Here is a 24352-nt window from a genome sequence, read left to right as displayed (position 1 = left end):
AACATCACCTACTGTAGGCTGTAATGTTCTCTCCTCTCATATCTCTGTGACTGTCACATGACCGCTTCTCATATTAGTCATGGAGTGCTTTTTAGAAAGAAGTTTTTTAGCCATCTAACTTCATATCAAAGCATTCCCTCTTTATTTCTGTCACAGTGCAGAGCTGCTCTGATGGATTCATATTTCTAATAGTTTCAGCTCCTCTAATACGACTATTGACAGTGATAAATGTGGTTTCTGACAGCAGCAACTTCAAATTCTTCTTTTGAGTCTTTGGGAGCATTTTTGTGAATGAAACTCGCCCATAAATGGAGCGGAACAGGTCGCCTTATATGGACATTTAAGGGGCGTCAATGATACGGATGATGAAATCTCCGTAACGTTCAGCTCCTCATGAACAGGTGACGTTCATACCAAAGTTAAGGGAAATTTGTATCTGTATCGACCTGAAAGCTTGAAACAAAGACTGACTGTATGAACACTGAAGGTCACATTGGTTTCAGTTCCTGACAAGCAAATCAACAGAAACTGGGTTAATGTTTCATGGAGCCGATGGGAGACTCTGGGGAATCCACAGATCACTGTCAAATCTCACACAGACTAACAAACCATACGAGTTTCATCTTCATAGGAAAATGCTGAAATATGCCGTGACTCAGGCCTGCAGCCATAATCTGAGATTTAAGTGTCTCAATTGTTGTTTTTGAAGCTGATTTTCGGATCTGAAAAAGCTTTGATACATGTCACTTACGACAGGTTTAGTTAAATGTGGAAGCTTTGGCGGCAGTCTGAAGGCTTTCCTATCTCTGTGGAGAATAATTGGTTCTGTGTATCAGGAGGATTTGCTCTTATCTCAGCGGGAGAGAAGCCTCGTCTCTTCCTGACATTAATCTTTAATTGAAGTCATTGACATGTCCGGGTTCGTTAAAGACTTTTGTGCGCCTCGTTATAATCATTAACTGCCCTGCAATGACAACATGGCATAGACAGAAAGAAAGAAGAACTGTGTGGTTTATCAGTTTCAGGAGTAAAGGTTAAAGGAAATGGAAATGTTTCCATTTTTTGGAAATGTAGTCATAAAAAAACAACATTAGAGTGTAGTAATGTTGCATTTTCATATAATATAAATTAGTAATACACAAAATGTGAAACTGCACATAATCAGTCACATATTGTACATCTTAGTCATTTTTAGTATTCAGATATTTGCTGTTCAGAGCTCAGTGGTTGTAGTCGTTGTAGCTCAAGTACCATATCTTAATGGACCAGATAAAAACTAATTTGAGAAAATAAATAAGTAAACAAATATAAAAGCAAGTTTATATATAAGTGAATATATGTACTCTAAGTAAGCATGTAAATAAACAAGTCAATGTATAAGAATTTAAGTTTATATGTAAGTAAATATGTAAAAATTGTAGGTACATAAATAAGTTGATCCATAAGTAAGTACGGCAACTATATAACCTAATTAAATGTATAAGAATGTAAGTAAGTAGATATGTAATTATCTAAGTACATATATAAATAAATAAGTAAATATAGTGATGTAAGCAAGTAAATATTTAACTATGTAAATAAATATGTATGTACATAAATCAGTAAATATATGAATAGTTATGTAAATATTTGAGAATGGAACTAAATAAGTATATAATTAAGTAAATGTATAAGAATCTAAGTACATACAGGTAGTAAGTAAATGTAGATGTTAACTGTGTATGTAAATATGTAACAACATAAATGTGTAAGTAATTAAATAAATACACAACTATCTCAGTAAAAATGTAAAAATGTAAGCACATATATAAACACAAATATTTAAGTACATAAATAAGAAAATCTACAAATCACCTAATTGAATTTATAAGAATGTAAGTAAATAAATATGTAAGCACATAAGTACAGTAAATATATTAGTGAATCTAAGAATTAAAGTAAAGTAAGTAAATAACTTAAATAATGAACGTAAATAATAACTAAATAAATTACTACCTAAATAAATAAATACATAAATACATCACTAGGTATGTAAATACATACAAATGTAAGTAAATAAATGAGAAAATACTTGAGCAAACATATAAAATGTAAGTATATGTAAGTATGTGAGTAAGTATGCAAGTACTTAGGTACATATATAGGTAAATAACTAAATACAATTGTTGCTAATACTATTGCTGCAACTGAAAAAACAAAATATAAAACAAATCATTCTATGTAATATAAATATAATATATACAACCAAATATTTGTTCTGTGGCCTTAGACAAAGGCTCTCTAATAGGTCTTATTGTTAATATTTCACACACACACACACACACACACACACACACACTGTCTTTTTCTTCACTTTTCCTTTATTTAACTAGGTAAAGTCTTGTAGATTTTTTTTTTCCAAGAGAAAACCAAGAAAGCAGCATAAAAACACTGTCATGACAATAAATTCAATACAAACAGAAACATGCACCACAAAAGTTGTTTGAAAACTATTAAATAAATGAGACCATGTAGCCCTTCAGTCAGCAGTGTTGTACTGTACTGAGTGAGTGTCTGCTTGTTTCTCAGGATTTGATGAGATTCAACTACAAACAACAGAAAACAGCCAGTGTTGACTTTTTACTATACAGCTGGATTACAGAAACCTTTATACGCGCGTATGAATCCAGATGTATTGTAACACTCCAGTACTTTGTTTGTTTTTCCTGCACAGCTGCCAACGCAGTCAAGGTGACTGCTCCGGTAATTTAAGTGACTCCCAGGCTGCAGCGCTGTGGAGGACACGACTGTCTTCAGATATTACTGATGTCAGGAATCACACGTCTCCTGGGGATGCATTAGAAGATTACATGGTTCACTACCAGTGTCTCAGCATGCAAAGTGATGAATTCATTTCCTGCTGCAGCCAGGCCGCCACGACAAACCAGAGCAGTTTTGTACATGGTTGATGGTAATGGACTTAAAATATCAACTGTCATACTGTTTGATCAGGCTGGCAGCTGTGCAGAACAATAATGAAATTTAAGTTAACAACAGAAATAAGCAGCAGAAAATGTTTTGTCTTCAATAGAAACTTTTCAGATTCACCAAGAATATCGTCTGGTTCACAGAAGTCCAGTGACAAACTAGATGTTAGCAAGATACCACACCTTACGAGTTACTGTAGGAGGACAGCGTGTGTTTGGGCATATTGAGGTAAGGCCCATGGAAAGACAAAACAACAAAACATCTGTTGATAGTGACCATAAGGAAGACTGCACTGATGAACTTTTCACCTGAGGAGGACCAAGACTGGAAGAAGAGAGAAAAAGCCTGCAGAGGTGTTGATTCTCAGTGAGTTCAGCAGTGGTGGAAAAAGTACTCAGACCTATAACTTAAGTAAACGCTGCAGTACAACAATGTAAAAAACATCCTGCATTAAAAATCTTACTTCAGTAAAAGTACAAAGGTTATAAAAGCAAAATGTACTGAAGGTAAAAGTACTCATAATGCAGGAAAATTGCCATGTGAATTTCATATCATTATATATTTTATCATCATTATTGTATTGTATTTATTGATCGGGACGGTGTACAGTTCTATAACATAAATGATGCACTGCACCAGATTCAGCTTCAGGCTAATTTTCATAATTATTGATATTGATGCATAAATGTATAAGCAGATTTGACAATGGTGGCATTTTATTGATCTCTGAGCTTAGTGACATTATGTGCTTGATTATTGATTAGGAGGCCTGGGTCCCAGATAGGATATGTGTCATAAAATCATGGCATGGATATATTTAGACCATTGCAAGACCAGTGATCCATCAGATGATGAGGTCATTTACAGACAGTGCCAAAAGTTGTACTCTCAAGCTGACATGTTGGCTTGTAAATTTAGTATGTGTACAGTGACTATGAAGACCTCTCTTTTTAAAGCTTGTTGTACTCTCCTGTACACAGTATGCTGTTTTGAGAGACATACATGGTCTTATCACACGAAATTGACTATCAAAATATCCAATTTACTTTGATCGTCTTGGACAATTTCCTAATTCCCAAAGTTTTCTTTTGATCAATATGTATTATAAAGATGATGATGAGGAGTTTCTGCTGTTGCATATTAATTGTGTCATCTGCAAACATTTGGCATCAACTTTTTTACAGCTTTCAGGCAGATAATTTATATATAAGCAGAAGAACAAAGGGCCCAATATTGAGCCTTGCGGTACACCCAATTTGCAATTTTTCAAGTGGTGATTTCACATAATTCATTTTACCACAGTGTTGTCTACATTTCAAGTATTATCTCAAACAGTTTAAAGCTTGTTGAGAAAAATACAATTGTTTTAATTTATTAATACTGTTGGTAGTTCATAGTTCACCGTATCAATGGAGGGTTTTTAAGCCACATACTTTTAATGGTTTCTATAAAATAACATACAGCAAATACAAATCATTTTGGGTTTAAAAGTTGAATTCTTTCAAAATAATTAATTTATTGTTCAACAACTATTTGCTAGTATAATTGAAACGGGTCCACGTGCCTCATCAGGTGCTCCAAACTTAAAAATCGGGGTTATGACAGCTGTTCTGAAATTTTGTGGAAACTTTCCACTTCTAATAGATCAATTATTTCCCTTATTAGTGTTGCACAATGTTGAATGCTTTTTTTTTTAATAAGTGGAACCCTGATAAGGCCAATAGCACATGAAACAAGAAGAAATGAACCAGTACAACTGACAGACAGACATGAGGAAACAGGGCTGATAAAATACCAGGAGCAGGAATATTAAAAGCCACCATAAATAAAACAACAAGAGACAGTTAATGCACAGATAACCCATGAAGAAACCTCTCAGTCCCTAAAGTTCACTTCTTCACAAACTGTGAGTGTTTTGATTGCAGCTGTAAATCACTGATGTTACACTGAACTACTTCAGTTCATCACTGCACCATAAAAACCAACTGACCCTTCGCAGCCTCAGATCTTAACCTGAAGAAGACCTCGACGATGTTATTGCTGCAGCTGATGGGATTTCCCTTTAAAAAATATGGATAATCAGAGAGTGATGAGAGTGAATGATACAAACTGGATGTGATGTGATGGATTCTGCATCGACTGTGTAATTATGCTCACCACGAACCCTAATGTGCCAATGATTCTTCTCTGGGTGTATTTTTGTAGTGTTGGGGGGAGGGGATGTTATTCAGAGCTGAGTTGTGTGTGATAGTCTGGCAGTTTCATCAACCATGTCAATAGAGTCTGGAGAGAGGTCACGACTGCATATGTCTGTGAGGGTTGGCAGTCTGAACAGATGAAAATAACTCAAATCAAATTGCTTTTTATAAGATTAGCAAATAAACTGATAACAAGGTCCCCTGAAACCACAAAAATGAAAGAAAGGTCCCCACAGAGCTGCTAACAGACCTGTTTATATGATGCAAAATGCAGAAAAATACTAATGGAAAAACTCAATGTTGTCTCATAATTGAGTCCTTTTATGCTATTAATGAGTCCTAAAATGTAATTTTCTTCAAGGAATAATTTGTGGTTTTAGGCAGAGAACGTGCTGAAGCTATTCTGAATATGTGGGACTCTTGCCGCCTTCTTACCAGGCGTTCAGAAAGAAAACAGACCTGCGTTAAACGACACAGCGGTCTGTGTTTGTTGTTTCTTTCAGGTAACGTCCAGATAAATTCAGTTTGAGTAACACCGACTGGAAAGTTGTCACAGCAGTAACCATTTTATCTTTGGCATAACTAAGTACATTTACTCAAGTACTGCACTTAAGTACAATTACTTTTTAGATTAAAAGCTTACATAAATATATATGATGAGCTTTAATTACACTTGTTAAAGATTAAACCTGTAGTTTGCAACCTTTCTGACCCACTACAAAAAAAATCAGTGTGTAGTTGTGTCTCCTCATCACATTTCACATGTCTATGAGTTGTTAACAGCTCCACCAAATAGTGATTTTTTTCCCTTTAAACTTGGAACATGGTTTCATTTCAATAAATGTTCAAATGACCCAATATTTCACCAAAACTTCAGTTCAGTACTTTATTGTTCCACTGGGGGAAATTCAGCCTGCAGCAGAGCACACATAAACAGTGACAATACACACAAACAGTACAACAATAACATCAATAAAAGATGGGGTTTTAGGATGGTACACAAATAAAAATCAAAGATTAGAGGAAAAAGTCCAAAAACTGAAAACAGATTTGTGTATCAGAACTTTGTTTTTTCTTCTTTCCTCTCCCATTAATCATCTCACCACCCCTCAGATTTATCTGCTGACCCTTTGGAGGGGCCCGACCCCTAGGTTGGGAACCACTGGACTAAACTAGCTAACTGTATATAAAGTAGTGTAAACTAGCTCCACCTCCAGCAGCTACAACAGTAACATGCTGCTAAACATATTTAATATATCAGTCACATGGGCCAATTTTCAGCAAAACAAGTACTTTTACTTTTAATACTTAAAGTAAATTTAGCTGCTAACACGTACTTTTATTTAAGTGGGATTTTTAATGCTGAGTTTTTAATTATAATTAGCATTTTTACATTGTGTAATTGCTGCTTTTACTTAAGTACAGGATCTGAGTACTTCCTCCACCTCTGGTCTTTTAGATAAATAGTATCTGATCAGACTCGTTATCAATCAGATATTGTTATTAAAAGACTTGGATTGGGTGTTCCTTTTAGCACATGCATGTACACTTACACAGGCTGAAGTTATAACATGCTTCAAATGTGGGACCAAATCCGGACTGAAAAGTTCAGGTTCAGCAGCGTTGAGTTTCCTATTCTACCTGCAGTCTGAACACAACCAGGTGATCCACATCAGATCCGGTTTAAACCAATGTCTCCATGCAGCTTTTTGTTCCTCCAGACTGATCTGAACCATCAGATCTGTTCCACATGTGAGAGAAAAATCCAGATTTGGGACACATCCAGCATTTATTTCTTTTTTTTTTTTTTCCTGGAAAGCTCCCTCCTCTAGTTCTGCTCCATGCTCATACATTTCACACACTTTGCTGTTTTTGTGTTTGCGGAGCAAGTGCTGATAACTCCCTCCTCCCGTCATCACATTGACCGGTTGGTGTCAGTTCATCCACAACAGACACACATCAATAACTTTTATCCACAGCAGCACATGGCAGACGCTAATGTGACTAATTTTGGGGGCCTGTAGGGGGGGGGGGGGGGGGCGGTGACTGATGGCTCTGGATTCCTGCTCCTGTACTAAAGCAAACAATGAATGTCCTGAAAAGCCTGCTCTTATTTTTAGGGTCTGACTGTGGTTTACGTAACGGGTCACGGTAATAAGAATAGCTCCATCAATCACTGGGGCAGCGCCGTCCAAACGCTCTGGGAACGCTGGGATCAGAAAACATCTCATTGTGCCAGAGAGGCCTGACCGGCCAAGACCACGTTTCCACTTCCATCCTCCAGAAACCGCTTCGGTAATGGATACCAGAGGAGGGAAGTACATGTACTGTACTCCAGTACTGCGACTACTACTGCAGACTCTGGTACTTTTTTTTTTTTTTTTTATACTTTTCCTCCAAGGAAATGTACTTTATATTCCTCAATATTTATCTGACAGCTTAAGTTTCTGGTGACTTTGTACTTTCATATTTTACATTCAACATGCTGTCAGATAAAATAAAAATCTCCAAAAGAAAATAAAAACTGTGGCTAAAATCCACCTGACTCTGTAACCAATGACTGTGGATTTTACTGGGTTTTTTTCTGTGTGCATAATCCTTAAATTGCTAGACAGACAGTTGTTTTAGTGTAAGTGTAATTTAGTGTATGACATGAACTGCTGTGTGTAATTTTGTGTTGCGTGCCCTGATTGGCTAAGGGCCTTCAGATTAAAGGGGGCATAACATGCTTTTTGTGATGATCATGCTTTTGAGGGAAACATATGTAGAAATGCTGCCTGCAAGTCAAACCCCAGGGCTTCAACCTACCCTGAACGCTTCGTTTGCAACATTTTTTTTTCTACCTTGCTGACGAGCTGATGTTGACTCATCGCACATTACACATCTGTAGCCTTGGTTGCTAAGGTGGTTGCTAAGGTGTTCACTCTCATATTTCAGATCTGATTCGGCTCCAGCATGTATGGATGGATCTGTGAAGTTTATATTTTGTGTAAAGAAGCAGAAAAAGAAGTGAAATCCTGTTAGCTAAGCGGCTAAAACGGCCTGTTTCAGACAGAGGCTGAACTGAGGGGCTGCATAAAGGACCAGTAGAAGATAAATAAGGAGTTTTTAACTGGAAATCATGCAAAGATATTCCAGTAGAGCCCCAGAATATAAATATAGAGCTGGAAAAGTGCAGAATATGTCTCTTTAAATTACGCAAACACTGATAAACACTGGATTAGATCCATTTAAAAGGTTTTTAACTCTCAGTTCCACCTACTTTCCTTCTTATTATTCCTTTTTATTTATTTCTTCAACTGATCGTAAAGTGTTAAATTCCACTCAACACTGACAAAGAATTTTATTTTGTACAAAATCAGTGACACATGAACATCCGACCATGAAAACTACTAAAAAACAACAGCAAATATGTTTTGAAATAAACACCCAGATTGTTTTTATCATCTTCTACTTGTGATACACAGATGTTGCTGCTTCTCCTGCTTCACTTACATAAGTCCTGTTCAGGACTTTTATATTTATAAATGATTATTTTTCCATTGTTATTGCTATTACTTAATTTTATTTTGGATGCATGTTCTCCCTGGCAGAGAGTCTTTCTTGGCTCTTTCTCGGCTGCTCAGACCACATTTCCACTCTCCTCAGTAATGGATCCAGAAACAGAGCGAGCTCTATTGATTTTTCAATAGGACGTTTCCTGCAGAGAGCAACAAAGGTCCATTTAATTTTCACCTTGACAGTTAATAGCTGCTGTGCAGGTCGCTCTTTATTCGGAGCGATAATGAGCTCAGGTCTTATGTGAGACCCACATTTTATAAGTGGAACAATCATCAGCACCAGCGTGTTCCTCGCATATTATTAATCAACTGAGGGTTTTCTTTTGAGGTTCAACCATCTATTTATTCGTCTTATTTTTAATTATTTTTTACATGTTTCATATGTAACAATAAAATCCTGTTTTTCTTGTGTCGCAAAACACAAAAAGCAGATATATATAGTGGTTTCTGGTTAAAAATCTACATTATTGTTCACCACATGGAATATTTTTCACATGTCACATCACAAGATTTTTAAGATTTTCTGTGTATTTCAAAGTTTTACTTTATTTTTGAGGGAAAAAACTGCTTCTAATGTGTGTGACTGGGATACAGTCATCAGTAGAAAAGTCTCAGATATCATGAAGGGTTACTACATTCAGCTTTGTTTAACTTTGTAAAATCAGCATGTTCAGCGAGAAGATGTTGTTTGTGTGTGTTGAAGGTTTTACACTTTATAGAGGTAAAAACATGTAAACACGTCTAATTCATTCTTAACAGCATAAACAGTAAATTTAATGGGAATTTTGGGAAGTAATAACAAAATCACTCAGTGTTTCTTTAATAATAACATTTGAAAATTATGGGAAAATATCCAAGTGGCAACCTCCGGGGCTTTAAAATGAAGCCAAAAACTGCAGTTCCTTGAACGACCACTTGAGGCTCCAACAGCGAGTCATTCCCCATAGACCCCCATGTTAAAATGTCCAACTTTACAGCAGAAATAAACATGTTTACAGTCTGGTACAAACAACGGTTTTGGTCTCTGTAGCTAATTTCCTCTTTCATGACAACTGTACGGGGGGTGAATTTTTTTATAACTCACCCGTTTAAATTTTATTAAGCCGTAAAGTTCTGCATAATGAAGGACATGGCTGCTTTGAGTGACAGGTCCGCCAGCCGCCAGGTGGCTTGTTTCAGCCATTGGGCCCCGCCTCTTTGCCCATTTTTGATTGGCTGGGAGTTAGGCAGAGTCACGCACTGCCAAGATGGCGACGGCCAGAGCGGCTCGCTTTGAGCTTCAAAACCGCTCTTCAGAAACCAACGAGTGATGTCACGGTAACTACGTCCATGTTTTTATACAGTCTATGAAAATATCAAATATGACAATAGATGTAATATGTATAATAATTAAGGAAGTTTGGTCAACACGGCCAGATTAAAGCAAAGGTTTGATATGTTGGGAGTGTCGAGAGTAAGATGAGATGATTGACACCACTCGTGTCGTTACGATAACTATGAAGCTACAGCAAGCAGCCTGTAGATTAGCATAAAGACAACATAAAGAAACAGCTAGCCTAGCTCTACTGTACTAGAACCTCTAATTAACTCATTATATCTCTTTTGTTTACAAAAAATGAAATGTAAAAATCTTGCTCTATTTCTTTTCATGCTTTGCTAACTGGGTGCTGGTTGTAGCTTCATATCTGGAGTTATATTCGAGTGGTATCAACCTTTTCATCGAACATCTCTGCACGAAATCTTATTTCTCAAAATGTCAAACTGTTCCTTTAACCTGTTGGTGCTCCGCAGAGCAAAAATTAGCTTTGGGGACACTGTTAAGATGCAAAAATAACCTTCCACCATCACTCAAACAATCTTGTTTACCTCAGAGAGTCAGAGTAAGAGAGTATTACAAGTCTTAGTGCATCCAAAATATTTTCCGTTGAAATGTCTTGGCCGGTCTGATGAACAACAGACTCAGTTTGAGGAGGTGAACTGAGTCAGTCCTGAATCAGCAGTCATCGTCCCTCCTCAGTCACTTCCTGTGCAGACTGGCCCGTCCTCACCACATGGCCTGGAGCTGGCACGGGCCTGCAGCCGTCTGCCAGATCAGCCATGATGTAATCACCACCAACACCGAGTCTGAGGCCTCCACTGCAACAATCTGCCTGAGGTCAGTACAGTACATTTACTCAAATACTCCACGTAAGCACAATGCAAAGTACTTGTATTTTACTTGAGTATGTAGGTTTGAATGATACTTCTACTTCACTACAATTCATAAATCCATCAGTATTGTTCTTTTTACTCCTCTATCCCCTATGCCATCATCTCGTCCTCACTATGGATCACTTTATTTGGATTTATTTTGATTTTGGACAATAATTGATATGTGGATATACTTTAAAAATGTTCCTACTCCTGCAGATGTCATCCAGCTCAGGTTAGCTTGCAAGTTTTATTTGCTCTTCATTTACCATCATCAGCACATTAAGAAGTAACCGATGTTTAAGGGAAACGTCTTCTTCGGCTGATTGGATGCGTTTGGTGCCGTCTGCAAGAAGGTAAAATAGATGAATCGTGTCGAGTTGTCGTTACGTCTGCTGCTGCCGTCACTGTTGTTGCCTGTCGGTGTTACATTTTAAAGTGGAGCTGCAGGTGTGTTGCAGCTCTGCAGGTGGATGATATTAGTGTTCAGGTGCTTCCTATCACTGAGTGTCCCTGTTTTATCTGCATGCGGTTCAGGTGCACGCTGCTAGGTGAGCTGAATTAAAGTCACGTACACACATAAAGCTCAGCCGTTACTCACCGCAGCGGTCATGGCTGGAGGTTAGAGCTCTGCTGTCAGTCAGGCTTGACACCGCAGCTCCCTCCTCCTCCTCCTCCTCCTCGCCTCATATACCACCGAGTAATGACTGAGCTTGAACCTTAACAGGGCTGTTAAACTGAGCCAAACATCCACCCTTGCACAGTCCCGGCATGTTTTAAAATGTGATTCCAGCTCTGCATTGTGTCAGAACGGATAACTGCGGGCTCCTTATCGCCTCCATCTCCAGCCGCCGTGGAGGAAGAAGAAGAAACAAGGTCTAAAGCAGAATTAATTCACAGCGTCTCTCCCTCGGGGGGGGGGGGGGGGGGGGGGGGGGGGGTTGGAGGGAAGCTTTACCTGCCGTGCCAGACTGTCGGTAGCCGTGGCAACCTGGGACTGTCCTCTCTGCGGAGATTGACCTGTCACATCCCATCACACACAGAATACATTCATGCAGCGCTCAGGATGTTTCTGCTCTCAGCCTCAGAGAGCATCCGCGGTCAACACAAACACAAACATGATACCATGAAAACAAAACGAGGAGGAAGAGAGAAAAACACTACATCACTAGAAATAATTGACTTCAATGCACAAGTGTGTCAATTCTGCTTATTAATAAAGCAGTTTATTTAGACGTTCGGTTGTACATAATTTGATTAATTGCAAGCGTAGAATATCAACATAGACGGGTCCTGTTTTATTACCTCATCTCTGTATTTTAGGCCTCATTCACACTGTTCATTTCAAATGTCTGTAAAGGATCATTCTGGCAATTTTCTATATTTTTCACTCGACACTTTCGATAAGTGTCGCTCAACAGAAATTAAAGAGAAATTAAAAGGGAAAGGTTTCGGTCGTCTCCATGGTAACCAGACGCTATCCTCCAGCCAGCTTGTTTAGTTATATTACATCATCCCGACCGGGATTAATTAAACAAAGATGTTACAAGTTATCTAAAACATCAATAAGGAAGCTCAGTGAAAAATACAATCTCCATGGCAACATTAGTAACACTACCCAATCACATTGCGTGACCAAATATGGTGTCCACGACATAATAAAATCATCCTGGTGCGCAAAATGAGCAGAAAGTGTCGAACATCACTTTTTTTCTGTCCAAAATACGTCATTTCTGTTGAGCGACCTGCCATAAATCAGCCTCGAGACGGACGCCACTGAGCATGTGCGGCTCTGTTTACAGCTATGCTAGCTTGTTGTGCTACGTCTGTGTGTGTTCCTGCACATGCTCAGTGGCGTCTGCCGAACCTTAATAGTAGAGATGAGACATTGAGTTTGCAGAAGCAAGAACTTTAAAATCTTTTCTGCAGATTTCATTATCCGTTCATTAATTAATGTCACAGTAAGTCGTCCCGTGATATCAGAACTTTAGAGAACATAAAGTCGTAAAGTGCAGACTGATAAAGATCCTCGTGCATCTACACATGAACACGAACATTTAAAGGCCCCGAAAACAGATTTTCTCACAAATCAGCTTCACACAAAGTTTTCTGACAAAGTTTTAGTTATTTCACAAGAGAGTTTTTTGTGTGTTTGTTATTTATGGTTTGAAGTGGGCGGGATTCAATTAGAAAAAAGGTGATGTCACATTTTCCTGTGTACCAATCAGGATTTATCAACATTTAATTCAAAATATTAAAAAATAATGGTGCTGTTGAGGCTCAAGTTGAGTTAAACTCTCCATGAATAATAAGTAAAGATGTTTTTGCTCACTTAGAGTATTTAAAGTGACATCACAGTCAAACAGTCTATTTGTTGGATCTGATTTGACCAACATGAACATTGTCGCAGCAGTTCAGCTTCATCAGGTTTTTGCCTGTTTAGTATTCAGACGGAGGCGGTTCAAGGTGACCTTGTGTGTTATTATATTTGGAGGTGTCATATTTTACCTGAACTTACTCTGTTTCACAGCATCGAAAATTAAAGTCACATGCTTCCTGTACATCATCGTTTATTCGCTAAATCTGTTTCCATACGTTAACTTTTCCATCTGATCCAATATTAAAAAAACATATTTCAACTTTTTTCAAATTTCTACTCGTGTTTTTTTATACACAAATTGAAAAAGCCATAAAAAATACTCTTTCTAAATGCAGTAAAGTAAAACCTTTTTTTAGTGTTGTAGGTAATACGGTTTCCCACAACAACAAAAAAAAAACGTAGCGATTACATAGCTAAAAGTTCTTAAAACATCATCTCCTCCTTCTCCTTCATGTAAAGATCCAGGATCCTGTTTGGTCAACTTTACCTGTTTTGTGTTGTTTTTAAGCGCTTCGAAATGAATCCAAAGATAATTTTCACAGTTTGGACGATAAAGTTCCTTCCTTCCTTCCTCCAAATCTGTGAATCTGTTAATATTGTTGATTTATAAAGTTTTAACTGCTGGACACCAAATGTTTCCTCCCTCACTGTAAAGTTCATTCTCAGTGTTTGTGCAACTGGAGGCTTCAAGTAAGTCGCATACTGGATCACGATTGGCTCCAAACTAGTTTATGATGTCATAAATCCTGCTCGTAGGTTCACGTGTTAAACTGAGATTCAAAACAAATTTGCCACATACATCAACGTCACATTTCTGAGATGATGGGTACCTTCATTTAAAAAAATAATATTCAAACTCAGAATAAGCTAAACTCTATTTAAAGAAAACAAGAATAAAAATCATGAAATCCTACTAACTGTCCGAACTAAAACCTTTCCGCATGATTTAAGTAAAACTGATGGGCTTTCTTGGATTGTAATTGATTTTATTCAGACAGTTATAAAATATCTGTGGCCATCTGTAGATGTGAAGAACCTTGTTGTCTTACTTTAAACGTACAACATGTAATTTCAGCCGCTAGACGTCTCAATCAAAACAATAACAAAAGACGGAGTGTGATGACGGTGTGAAGTAGCAAGGGATCATGGGAGTTCGTTGTTCTTCATTGTTAAATAACCAGCTTCACCGGGATAGGATTACTCCAGTGTTCATCATTCAGGATGTTTTTACCAGCAGAGGTCTCCTCCTCTCCAGAACAAACGGACCCGCAGATTAAAATCATTAAAATACTAATTAAAGCTGTTTCACCTAAAAAAATCAATATTTCTATGACGATGTTTGGTGACCACCGGACTTCCTGGAGGGGCTGTTAGCCGAGCTGCTGCTAACGTTTGTCCAGTTTATTTCTCTGATAACTTAAGATCCAGACGTCCAATGACTAAAATCCTTCTTCCGGCTAAAAGATATAGTTAAAAACCACCTAAATTTATCATGAAAATGTGTCTTAAAACTGAATAAAAGTCCATTTATAACAGTTTGTGTGGAACAACCACAACGCTGATGTATTATCTTGTATGTGTGTAAGTTACTCTTTGGTAGACGCCATTGTAGCGGACAAACACAGCGCCGCCGTATGCATCTGGTGCGTGTTTACTCTTTGGTAGAGGAGGTATGACGCCATCGACAGGCGACCAAATGAAACGGTCCGTTACTTTGATTAAATTACAGATTTCTCTGAGTTTGAACATTGTTGGAAACATTTGGGATAATGTAAGTACACAACTCAACAACATATATAACATAGGTCTAGTTGTTTTTAGACATTTTAATGTGGAATAATTACATATTATAGCTTTAAATAAAATATTCAACATATGAGCTTTGGACATTGTATAGAGTCATTTTTAATTTTTAAAACCACACAATTATATAATCTTTATTCCTTTAAAGCTAATAAATGCCACAAAATAAATTTCAGTATCCTGCAGGAAGATTAAATGACCAACGAAAACATATTCGTTGGTCTTTTCTTTCTTCTTACTCTGCTGAAGGTTGGTCTCTCACTTCACTGTGATGGTTGCAGCCTCTCTGCTTTGCATAATGAGCAGGGGGAGAATACAATTATTGCAATTACCCGCAGTGAGATGACCCCAATCAAGCCATTCAGGAGAGGCAATTATAATGAGGTGCCAGACTTATAAAACTGAAATTTTAATACCATGAAGAGGAGAAGAGTTTTAAAAATCACATCACAGCAACAGCATCAGATATTTTTACACTCAGCATTTAAAGGCTGAGTATCTTCACATCACCAGACAACACAAGACAGTTTTATGACTGCAGTTACAAATACAGTACACTGACACTATAATGTTTAAAAAAGCAAGTATTGTGTCCAAACCCTGGATTTTATCTGCAGAAAACACTGTATTTCAACCACATTTCAACCTTACTGTGTCTCAGAAAATACATTTTTTTTTAAAAATCCTTTCATTGAATCTTTTGTCCTGAATGAAGGACAGGATGTGCACACAACTACCTCTTTGTTTAATATAACACTTTATCCGGAAAATGTGGGTTTAATTATCTTTAACGATGCAGTTTGACTGCCGTTGGGCATCGATGTTTGGTTGTTTTGTTTTTTTTTTACAAAACTCTGACTTTCCCAGTTGCATTTTTGACATGAACACTGTTTACAAGTCAGAAACTGGTATTTATGGTAAAATGGGATAAAGATAGAAGGTGTTGTATGTACAGATCATAAAGACCTCCATCAGTCGAGGCAGATGGCGTCCACCTAGAGTCCGGTTCTCCTTGAGGTTTCTTCCCGTTAAAGGGGAGTTTTTCCTTGTCGCTGCTCATGGAGGAATGTTGGGTCTCTGTAAATTAAAGAGTCCAGTCGAGGCTAAAAGTGCCCTGAGAAGACTTCTGTTGTGAAACTGACTTGACATGGAAATGTCATGGAAGTTTATTCAATCACTGCCTGTTAGATTCATATATTTTCCAAGTGGTCCAAGTGGACGTTTTGATGAGAAGACGGCAAAAACAAGACAAGAATTGACTGCTGGTCTGTTTTGGGTTTATATGCCTCAAACAGCCAATTCACCAGCTGTGTGTAAGCTGTAAGCTAGCTATCCCGAATTTTTCACTCAAGTTGAAACATTTTCATTTTCTGGCATGGACGCGTCTGATCACATCCTTCCATTGGCTTTGAATGCTATTGCGCCACCTCTGCATCTTGCTTCAGAAACAGATTTTTGCCTTTTGGGTTTATTCACCCCAAACAGCTAATTTACCATCTGCACAAACAGCAACAGACTGTTTCTGTGTGTTTGTGTTCAGCACAAACTGACTGAACTCAGAACTCACCAGAAACTCCTTCTTTCTGATATTTCCCCTCCACTTCTTGTGGATTTATATAGTGGATTCATAAAGTCTTGGAATAAGCAGGAATCTGCATGAATTATCACCTTTTCGTTGACTTTGAATGCATTCGCACCACCTCTAAAACTCACTTTTCTGAACCAGATGATGGAACAAGATGAAAAGTTAAATGATCAACAAAGTTATTACAGTTCATCCACTGGGAACATGGATATCTGGACCAAATTTTGTGCCAATTCATCCAATTTTTGTCAAGCTGTTCCAGTCTGGACCACAGCAGTGAACCAGACAGGAAAATATCACAGAATGAACTGTATCACTGTTTCTGTCAAAGTGCATTTGCTCAGACTCTGTTTTCACTGGATGATTCAGGACACAATGATCCTTCTCGACAGATGATTGGCTGTTAGCTCTCTCTCTCTCTCTCTCTCCACCCGCTCCTCTCGGTGCAGTGTCAGATGTCTCACACTGATAGAGCAGTAACTTTCTCTGGCATCGTTAACAGCTCTCTCTGGGCCAGAGGTCAAAGGTCAGGCTTTCAGTCCGCCCATGGCGACGACCAACAACTGCAAACAAACAGAGATGATGCAGCAGTTTTTAATGTGGCGATGGAGCCACTGAAATGTTCAGCTGTAGACTGACTCTGTAACTTCACAAGAACATGGTTCTGTTAGCTACAGTTAGCTTGTTGGGCTACTTGACTTCATACTATATTGTAAATTTCTCAGAGAACTTCAGTACAAAGTCCAGAGGTTGTGATATGAAGCACAACAAGCTAATGAAGCTGTAAACGGAGCCACAATCCTGCACATGCTCAGTAGCGTCTGCCTTACACAGAACTACTCTCTGGAGACTGAAAACATGATCGGATAGAATGGCATCTGGTTACTATGGAGACGACTGAAACCTTTCCCTTTAAATTTCTCTTTAATTTCTGTTGAGGGACACTTATCGAAAGTGTTGAATGACCTGCTGTAAATCAGCCTTTACACAGAACTACTCTCCGGAGACTGAAAACGTGATGCTGTTATTAGTCTTTGGAGCCGTTTCTAAACAAACTAACGTGACCAAACTCTTGATGATGAAGGAACATGTGACCCAGTGCAGCGGCGTGACTCGGTGACATGTTTCTAATAGTTTCTGGACAACAACGGAGGAATAAGATATATCAGGCTTTGATACACACACAATACTTGTTAGTAGATCAGTTCATTGTTGGTTTGAATCCAGATGAGATGTGCAGACAAGAAGAAAAATACAGAAAATCACCAGAATGATCCTTTAAGGATTTATTGGTCCAACAACACAGATGGATTTTGTTGCAGCTCTGAGGATTTGTGTCAAATCATCATCAGTCAAATTAAGTAAACCCTCTATGAACAGGACCTTGGTTCATTTAACCCTCCTCTTGTGTTCGGGTCAAATTTGACCCGTTTTCAAGTTTAGATCTGTGAAACATTTAATTCTTTTCTGATCAAAATAAAGCGTCGTAAGTACAAGACAAAAATAGTAGTAATAAAATAAAAGTGTAATAATATTGTGTAATATTATTTAAATGATGTTTCATGCCATGAAAGTATATTGACTTAATTCAATTGTAGAGTGGTACACAGCAAATATGACCAAAAAAAAAAAAGCAGAATGTGGCCCCTTTGAGAGAAATAAAAATACTCAGGGTTAAAGTTCAGGGTCTTGGTTAGAAGATCCAGCTGTGTTTTGCAGTCAAACATGGTGAACATTGAATCTTTGCTTCTGAACACAACTAAGAGTTTTAAAAACACAGTTTTAAGTTTGATTCTTCATTCAGCAGCTGTGAGGTAAAGAAGCCGTCACATTCATTGAGAACGAGGCACGATATGCTGCATTTTAAGTCGAGACATTCTATTACAGCCTCCTCGCTTCACTCTGCTGATAGACCATCGACCTCTGACTTCAATTTCTGACCCTGCTGTCATTGTTTCAGGAGTATCACAGACCTGAGATCTGCTCTTACGTGTCCGAGAGTGCCACATCAATCACAGGAGGTCGCCGCCGACAGGCTGTTATAGCTTCTATTACCCATCACACACCGGGTTCATTACCAGCTCATATCATCTGTCTGAAATGAGTGGCTACTGCTGCAGTAACCTCATCCCATGTGACGAAACAAATGCACACTTTAGCAGTCATGTTGAGGTTACAGACTCTGTCACAGAGGGAAGGAAGGTGACGCCGAGGGCTGCGAGGTAATAATGATTCCACTTCTGCTGAGAGGAAAAGCACTCCAGGCTGCACTGAGGTGATGAACACATGAAACACATATTTGTGGTTTCCACACGGGACTGAAAACACGCCACAGAACAGAGAGACTACAAAACAGCCCCAGGATCCCATCATGAAGATACAGGAGAAGCATTGATGAGCTGAGGTCAGAATTCAGAGAAAAAAAGAGAAAACAGGTTAAAATAAAATCATAATCAAAACGCAAAACAGTCAAAACGTTAGTAATGGTTCCATTTAAATGTTAAAGGTGCAAATTTTCAACAAATTTGTTAGATTTCAGCAAAATAACCCCAGAGCTTTTCAGATGGGAGACTTGACGGACTGCTACAACCTGTATATACAGTATATGTACTGCATATACATATATTCACATGTATGTACAGTACATATACTGTATATATACAGTGTACAGTACAGCAGCTCCATCTCAGTTCCAGAACGCTCTGACAGCGGCGACGCTCGATGATCGATGATGACTAGAGATCTATTTTCTGGAAGTTTTATGATTTGTCTTCTCCTGTACCCCCCAACCTGCACACTCACACACACACACACACACACACACACACTCATACACTTTTATATCATTTGTTTCAGTCCAGCGTTGTTGAAGGTATAATCAGTCAGTTTTGGGAACTTGATTCATCTTTTTATCAGCCACAAGGACCAAACCAACAACTTGTTTTGTTCATGTGTGTTTTTGAATTTATCAGTGATGTTTGTGTGTGAATACACACCTTTGCTGACTGGAGGCTCCATCATCATCATCATCATCATCATCAATACAAAAATTATATTTAATTTGAAGAATCTTAAGATATGAGCTGGTAACAAATAGACTCTAGTTTTTCTTTAAAGACCACCTGAAATCACATCTAATCATTCCTCTTTGCAAAAATATTGGAAAATAATATTAACATGTTTTTTTACATGATTTGTTAATAGTTTTGTATTATTAGAATGAAGAAAAATATCAGAAATGCTCCTTTTTGTCTCAGCCGGTAGGGGGAGAGTGTCAGTGTCTGTGTTTGATTGACAGCAGCTGGCAGGCTGCCGGTGCTTCACCGTATGAACGGATACAAAATAAAAGAGCTGCTGTAGCTACGAGTCACAGACAGCGTGACGCTAACAGGGATTCTGAAGAGCAACGACCAAACCAGCATCTAACAGGTCTGAAGTGACATTTGCAGGTATGTTTACCTGATGTTTAATGTGCTGCAGCTGAGCAGCTAATGAGCTAACTGATGTTAGTGGTACACCTTGTTTGGTGGCTCATTCAACAAGCTGCAGGTTGAGATGTGTGCTCATGTGTGTAAGTTAGATAAGAAGGACACTTTAGCAGGAAAGCTAATGCGGGTTGTTATCGCTTGTGTAACGGGATGCAATCAGGCTCGGTGTGACCGTCTGCTCTGACTGTGACACAACGACACGTTATCACTTTATGCAAAGGTTTTATTTGCTGTATGGAAATAAGGACTCCAGCTACGTAAGAGGATGATGGAATGATATTCAATCAAAGTACTGTAAAACTAAGGGGCTTTCTCTGTTTTTCTCAAACAAAGAACACAGGACAAGTGATTTAAAGAGCAGATATGTTGATGTAGTACTTTAGCAGTTGTATTCAAGTCCAGAACACCCCTAGCAACCAACCAGAGCACAGCGGGGAAAGTAAAAAAGATTGAACCTGATAACTGTGAACTCCTGAAGGCTGCAGCATCAGCTCCTCTGTGCTCCTGTGAGTCTTTATCCAGCTTTTTGTTTGGTATGAACAAGATCCACGTGTGTGTGTGTGTTTGTGTGTGCTTTGTTCTCTCAAGGGCATTGCGTGCTCAGGTATGTGTATGTGAAAGAGTGGGAGACAGAGTGGATGAGTTCATACTGTGGGCTGATGTATGTAAAGAAGGACATGCTGAGTTGTACGAGGAGCAGCTGTACCGAAAGATAAGACAAACTCTTTTCTGTGGAGCCTCGAAACAAATCAATAAACCGCAGAACAGTTGAGGCAGGTTTGTTCTGTCTTCACTGTTGAACGCAGGCCGGAGCGACATTTTGTTCCGTTCCTTCAGATGGAAAAAAATCTTTAATTAAATTCCAAACATACCTGCTTACACATTTCACCTTCACCCGACACAAAGGATGAGTTTTAGTTTTTGAAACGGCACAGATCTGTTGATGTGAGAGCTGAAGTTTAAACTCATAAAGATATTTGTTATATTGTGAATGTTTTGTTTTTTTGTGCCAACTGAAACATGTTCAGGGGATCAGATTGTCATGTTCTGGAAGTTGGCACCGAAAATCTTGTTCTTGTTGTTTCTTTGTCTTATTAATTGATCAGATTCTTATTGATTTACATCATAATTTTGCCAAGTTTAGTCTTAATTTTATACAGATGGATGCTTTTGTTTAAATAACATTTAACATCTGATAAATGTGGTTTCTTTTGTCACATTATTAAAGGTTTCACCACAGTATGCCCGAGACACACTCCACCCAAACCGACCTCTAAAATAATTCTCTGCAAAGACTCAATGAAAATTGACGATTGACTAACACATGATGGAAATTTTTGGTCAGTGTGTGTGTTTGTAACTAAAATTTTGTGCAAGTTAGCTTAGCTTAGCTTAGCTTAGATCAGCAGGTTTCTGGTTTCTGCACCTGACAGACACTTTACATCCTTGACCTTTAACTGTGAAGTCTTGGAAATGTTCAAATATCTGATATTGTTAGAGTTTTAACAATTGTATTGTGCAACGCAAGCAAATATTATCCAATAGTCTGCTGATGTTCTGGTTGTTGACCACTGACGATATAAAAGTGGCGGCCAAAGAGCTCCACCATGTTCACCAGCTAGTCTACAGCTAACTGTGTCTGTTTGCTGTTTGGTGCTGAGCAGGTAGTGTACAGCGGCTTTTTTCTCTGAAAACGACGCTATGAGACACTGAGAGTGAACCAAAACAGTAAAGTTGCAGCCGGACAGATAAACAACGAGCTGAAACTCACTATAAAGCTCCGTAAAGCCGAGAGGAGCTGCAGAGTCACTGTAGGTTTATCACTACGAGCCACGACCAACACGTTACACACCGACAGTGAATACAGTGGAGTTATAGAAATATTGATTATAGCTGCTTAGCAATTACGTTTGACGATGCGACATAATCAGGGAAATGGTTTAGTAACATATAAGCATAATTTCTAGGAGACTGTAGTGTTGATTTACATCAGATAGACAACTGACGGATGTCTAAAACACTCCAGAGCAGCTACTCAAACTAACTTTGTGCTGAGGTTGATTTTCCAACAACTATTTCCAAGATCAAAAATCAACTTTGAACGCAAACTTTTCCAGACAAAGATCAAAATATACATAAGACAACAAGACGAGACGGATGGGTCAACAAAACATCAGATTTTAACCATAGACTGTATAAAAATATGGACGTAGTTACCGTGACATCACCAGTTGGTTTCTGAAGAGCGGTTTTGAAGCTCAAAGTGAGCCGCTCCGGCCGTCGCCATCTTGGCAGTGCGTGACGCTGCCTAACTCCCAGCCAATCAAAAATGGGCGAAGAGGCGGGGCCGAACGGCTGAAACAAGCCACCTAGCGGCTGGCGGACCTGTCACTCAAAGCAGCCATGTCCTTCATTATGCAGAACTTTACAGCTTAATAACATTTAAACGAGTGAGTTATAAAAAAAATTCACCCCCCGTACAGTTGTCATGAAAGAGGAAATTAGCTACAGAGACCAAAACCGTTGTTTGTACCAGGCTGTAAACATGTTTATTTCTGCAGTAAAGTTGGACATTTTAACATGGGGGTCTATGGGGATTGACTCGCTTTAGGAGCCTCAAGTGGCCATTCAAGGAACTGCAGATTTTGGCGCTTCTGCATTGGCTTCATATTAAAGCCCCGGAGGTTGTCGCTTGGTTTTAACACATGAGGGTATGTTTTTTTTGTAAACTGTGACCTCGATCTTCACATGTGGAAATGTGAAATCATCATGCAGCACGTGGAGGTTCAGTACATCAAGTCCAAGGTCTTTAAGGAAGGAAACAGTCGGAGCAGAACGACTGATCTGCTCCACAAATATCCTCCGTATCCTGATTACAGTTCATCAAGTGGTTCAGAGATAACGTATCGAACGGATCTCTCTGCATCAAGTGGCTGCGCCGCAGAGGTCACCGAGCGGAGGAAACAACTCGTCCCCGTCTTCTTCTCTGCTCTCCGACTCTCAGACGTCCTCTGTCTCAGGTTTGTCTTTCACCTCCTTCCTCGTGTCCTCGCTGTGGTCTCCAGCAGGATACGAGCTGAAACCGGAGCCCTCTGTCCTCTCTCTCTCTCTCCAACAGCTCGGTCACCATCTGAACCCGAGTTTCACCTCCACACTGAGACGTCCGAGCGTCTTTCAACATCTTCTCCCTCAGAAGTTTGTTTTAGAACTTCTACAGGAAGCCTTACACTGATAATAATTTGTGTGGATTTAATTTCAAGGATTCAATAATTAGTCAGTTAATCAAATAGTCAATAGAAAGAAAATCAGTCAGCAGTGATAATCATTTCAGTCATTTTTCAAGAAAAAAAGCCAAATATTTGCTGGTTCCAGCTTCTCAAATCTGAAAGTAAATGAAATATTTTTTTGTTTTTGGACCGTTTGTTGGATAAAATGAGCAATTCAAGGACATCACTTTGTGTTCGTTTCTTTTTGACGTTTCATAGAGTTAGCAATGATTAATTGAGGAAATAATTGGCAGATTATTATTATTATTTCATGTATCTATGCATTCATGTGAGGCTCTGTACAGACTGTGGCAACAAATTTCCTTGAAGGACAATAAAGAATCTAAATATCAATCTATCTGCTCAGACTACTTCATTTAGACGCTCATGGTAGAGTCAAGTTCAGAAATTCCATCATTTTGCATGTGAGTAGTACTAAACATCATCTAGGAGACTTTTTATGGGGAAAAAAAACAAAAATGTAAATTGATGTTTTGTAATTTTTATTTCTTTACGTCCAGAACTTTTCAATTCAGCTCAAATATCCATCTGTGAACAGATAGAGGAGATTGTCCATGTTGATGGGACATTCTGGGCCTTGGTAACGTCTAAACGTACTGATAGAGCCAAACCAACAAAATATAAACTATATAGCTGTAAAAAGATTGACTAAACCTGATGCTTATCACAGAGAAACACACATCTTTGTAAAGGGAAGGTTCTGCTGGGTTTTACAGTCAGTGTGTCTGAAGTCTGTGCGTCTTGGTTTCACATATGAATGGTAGGAATTTAGTTTAGAAATAGCGTCCTTGAAAGGGGTCGAAAGGTTAAGGATGCCAAAGATTGTTGTGCAGAGTGAGACGCCTCGACAGAATTCTTTGAAATTTGCTGCATTCATGGTCTCCAGAGGATAAA

The 24352-nt window shown here is 38.6% G+C and overlaps 2 long non-coding RNA genes across 2 annotated transcripts; one reads left to right on the top strand and one right to left on the bottom strand.

Annotated features, from left to right (window-relative positions):
* On the bottom strand, positions 1-21756 carry LOC122974721. The gene is made up of 3 exons (XR_006400421.1): positions 21390-21756; positions 5928-5931; positions 1-11 (listed from the first exon to the last, which is right to left on the bottom strand). It is a non-coding gene; the product is annotated as an uncharacterized LOC122974721 (long non-coding RNA).
* A 1012-nt stretch (positions 21757-22768) lies between these two features.
* LOC122975472 lies at positions 22769-23791 on the top strand. The gene is made up of 2 exons (XR_006400680.1): positions 22769-23191; positions 23290-23791. It is a non-coding gene; the product is annotated as an uncharacterized LOC122975472 (long non-coding RNA).
* The last annotated feature ends 561 nt before the right edge of the window (positions 23792-24352 follow it).

Source organism: Thunnus albacares, chromosome 23 (genome assembly GCF_914725855.1).
Source record: "Thunnus albacares chromosome 23, fThuAlb1.1, whole genome shotgun sequence".
Classification (NCBI taxonomy): domain Eukaryota; kingdom Metazoa; phylum Chordata; class Actinopteri; order Scombriformes; family Scombridae; genus Thunnus; species Thunnus albacares.
This window is presented reverse-complemented; position numbering and strand designations above follow the sequence as displayed.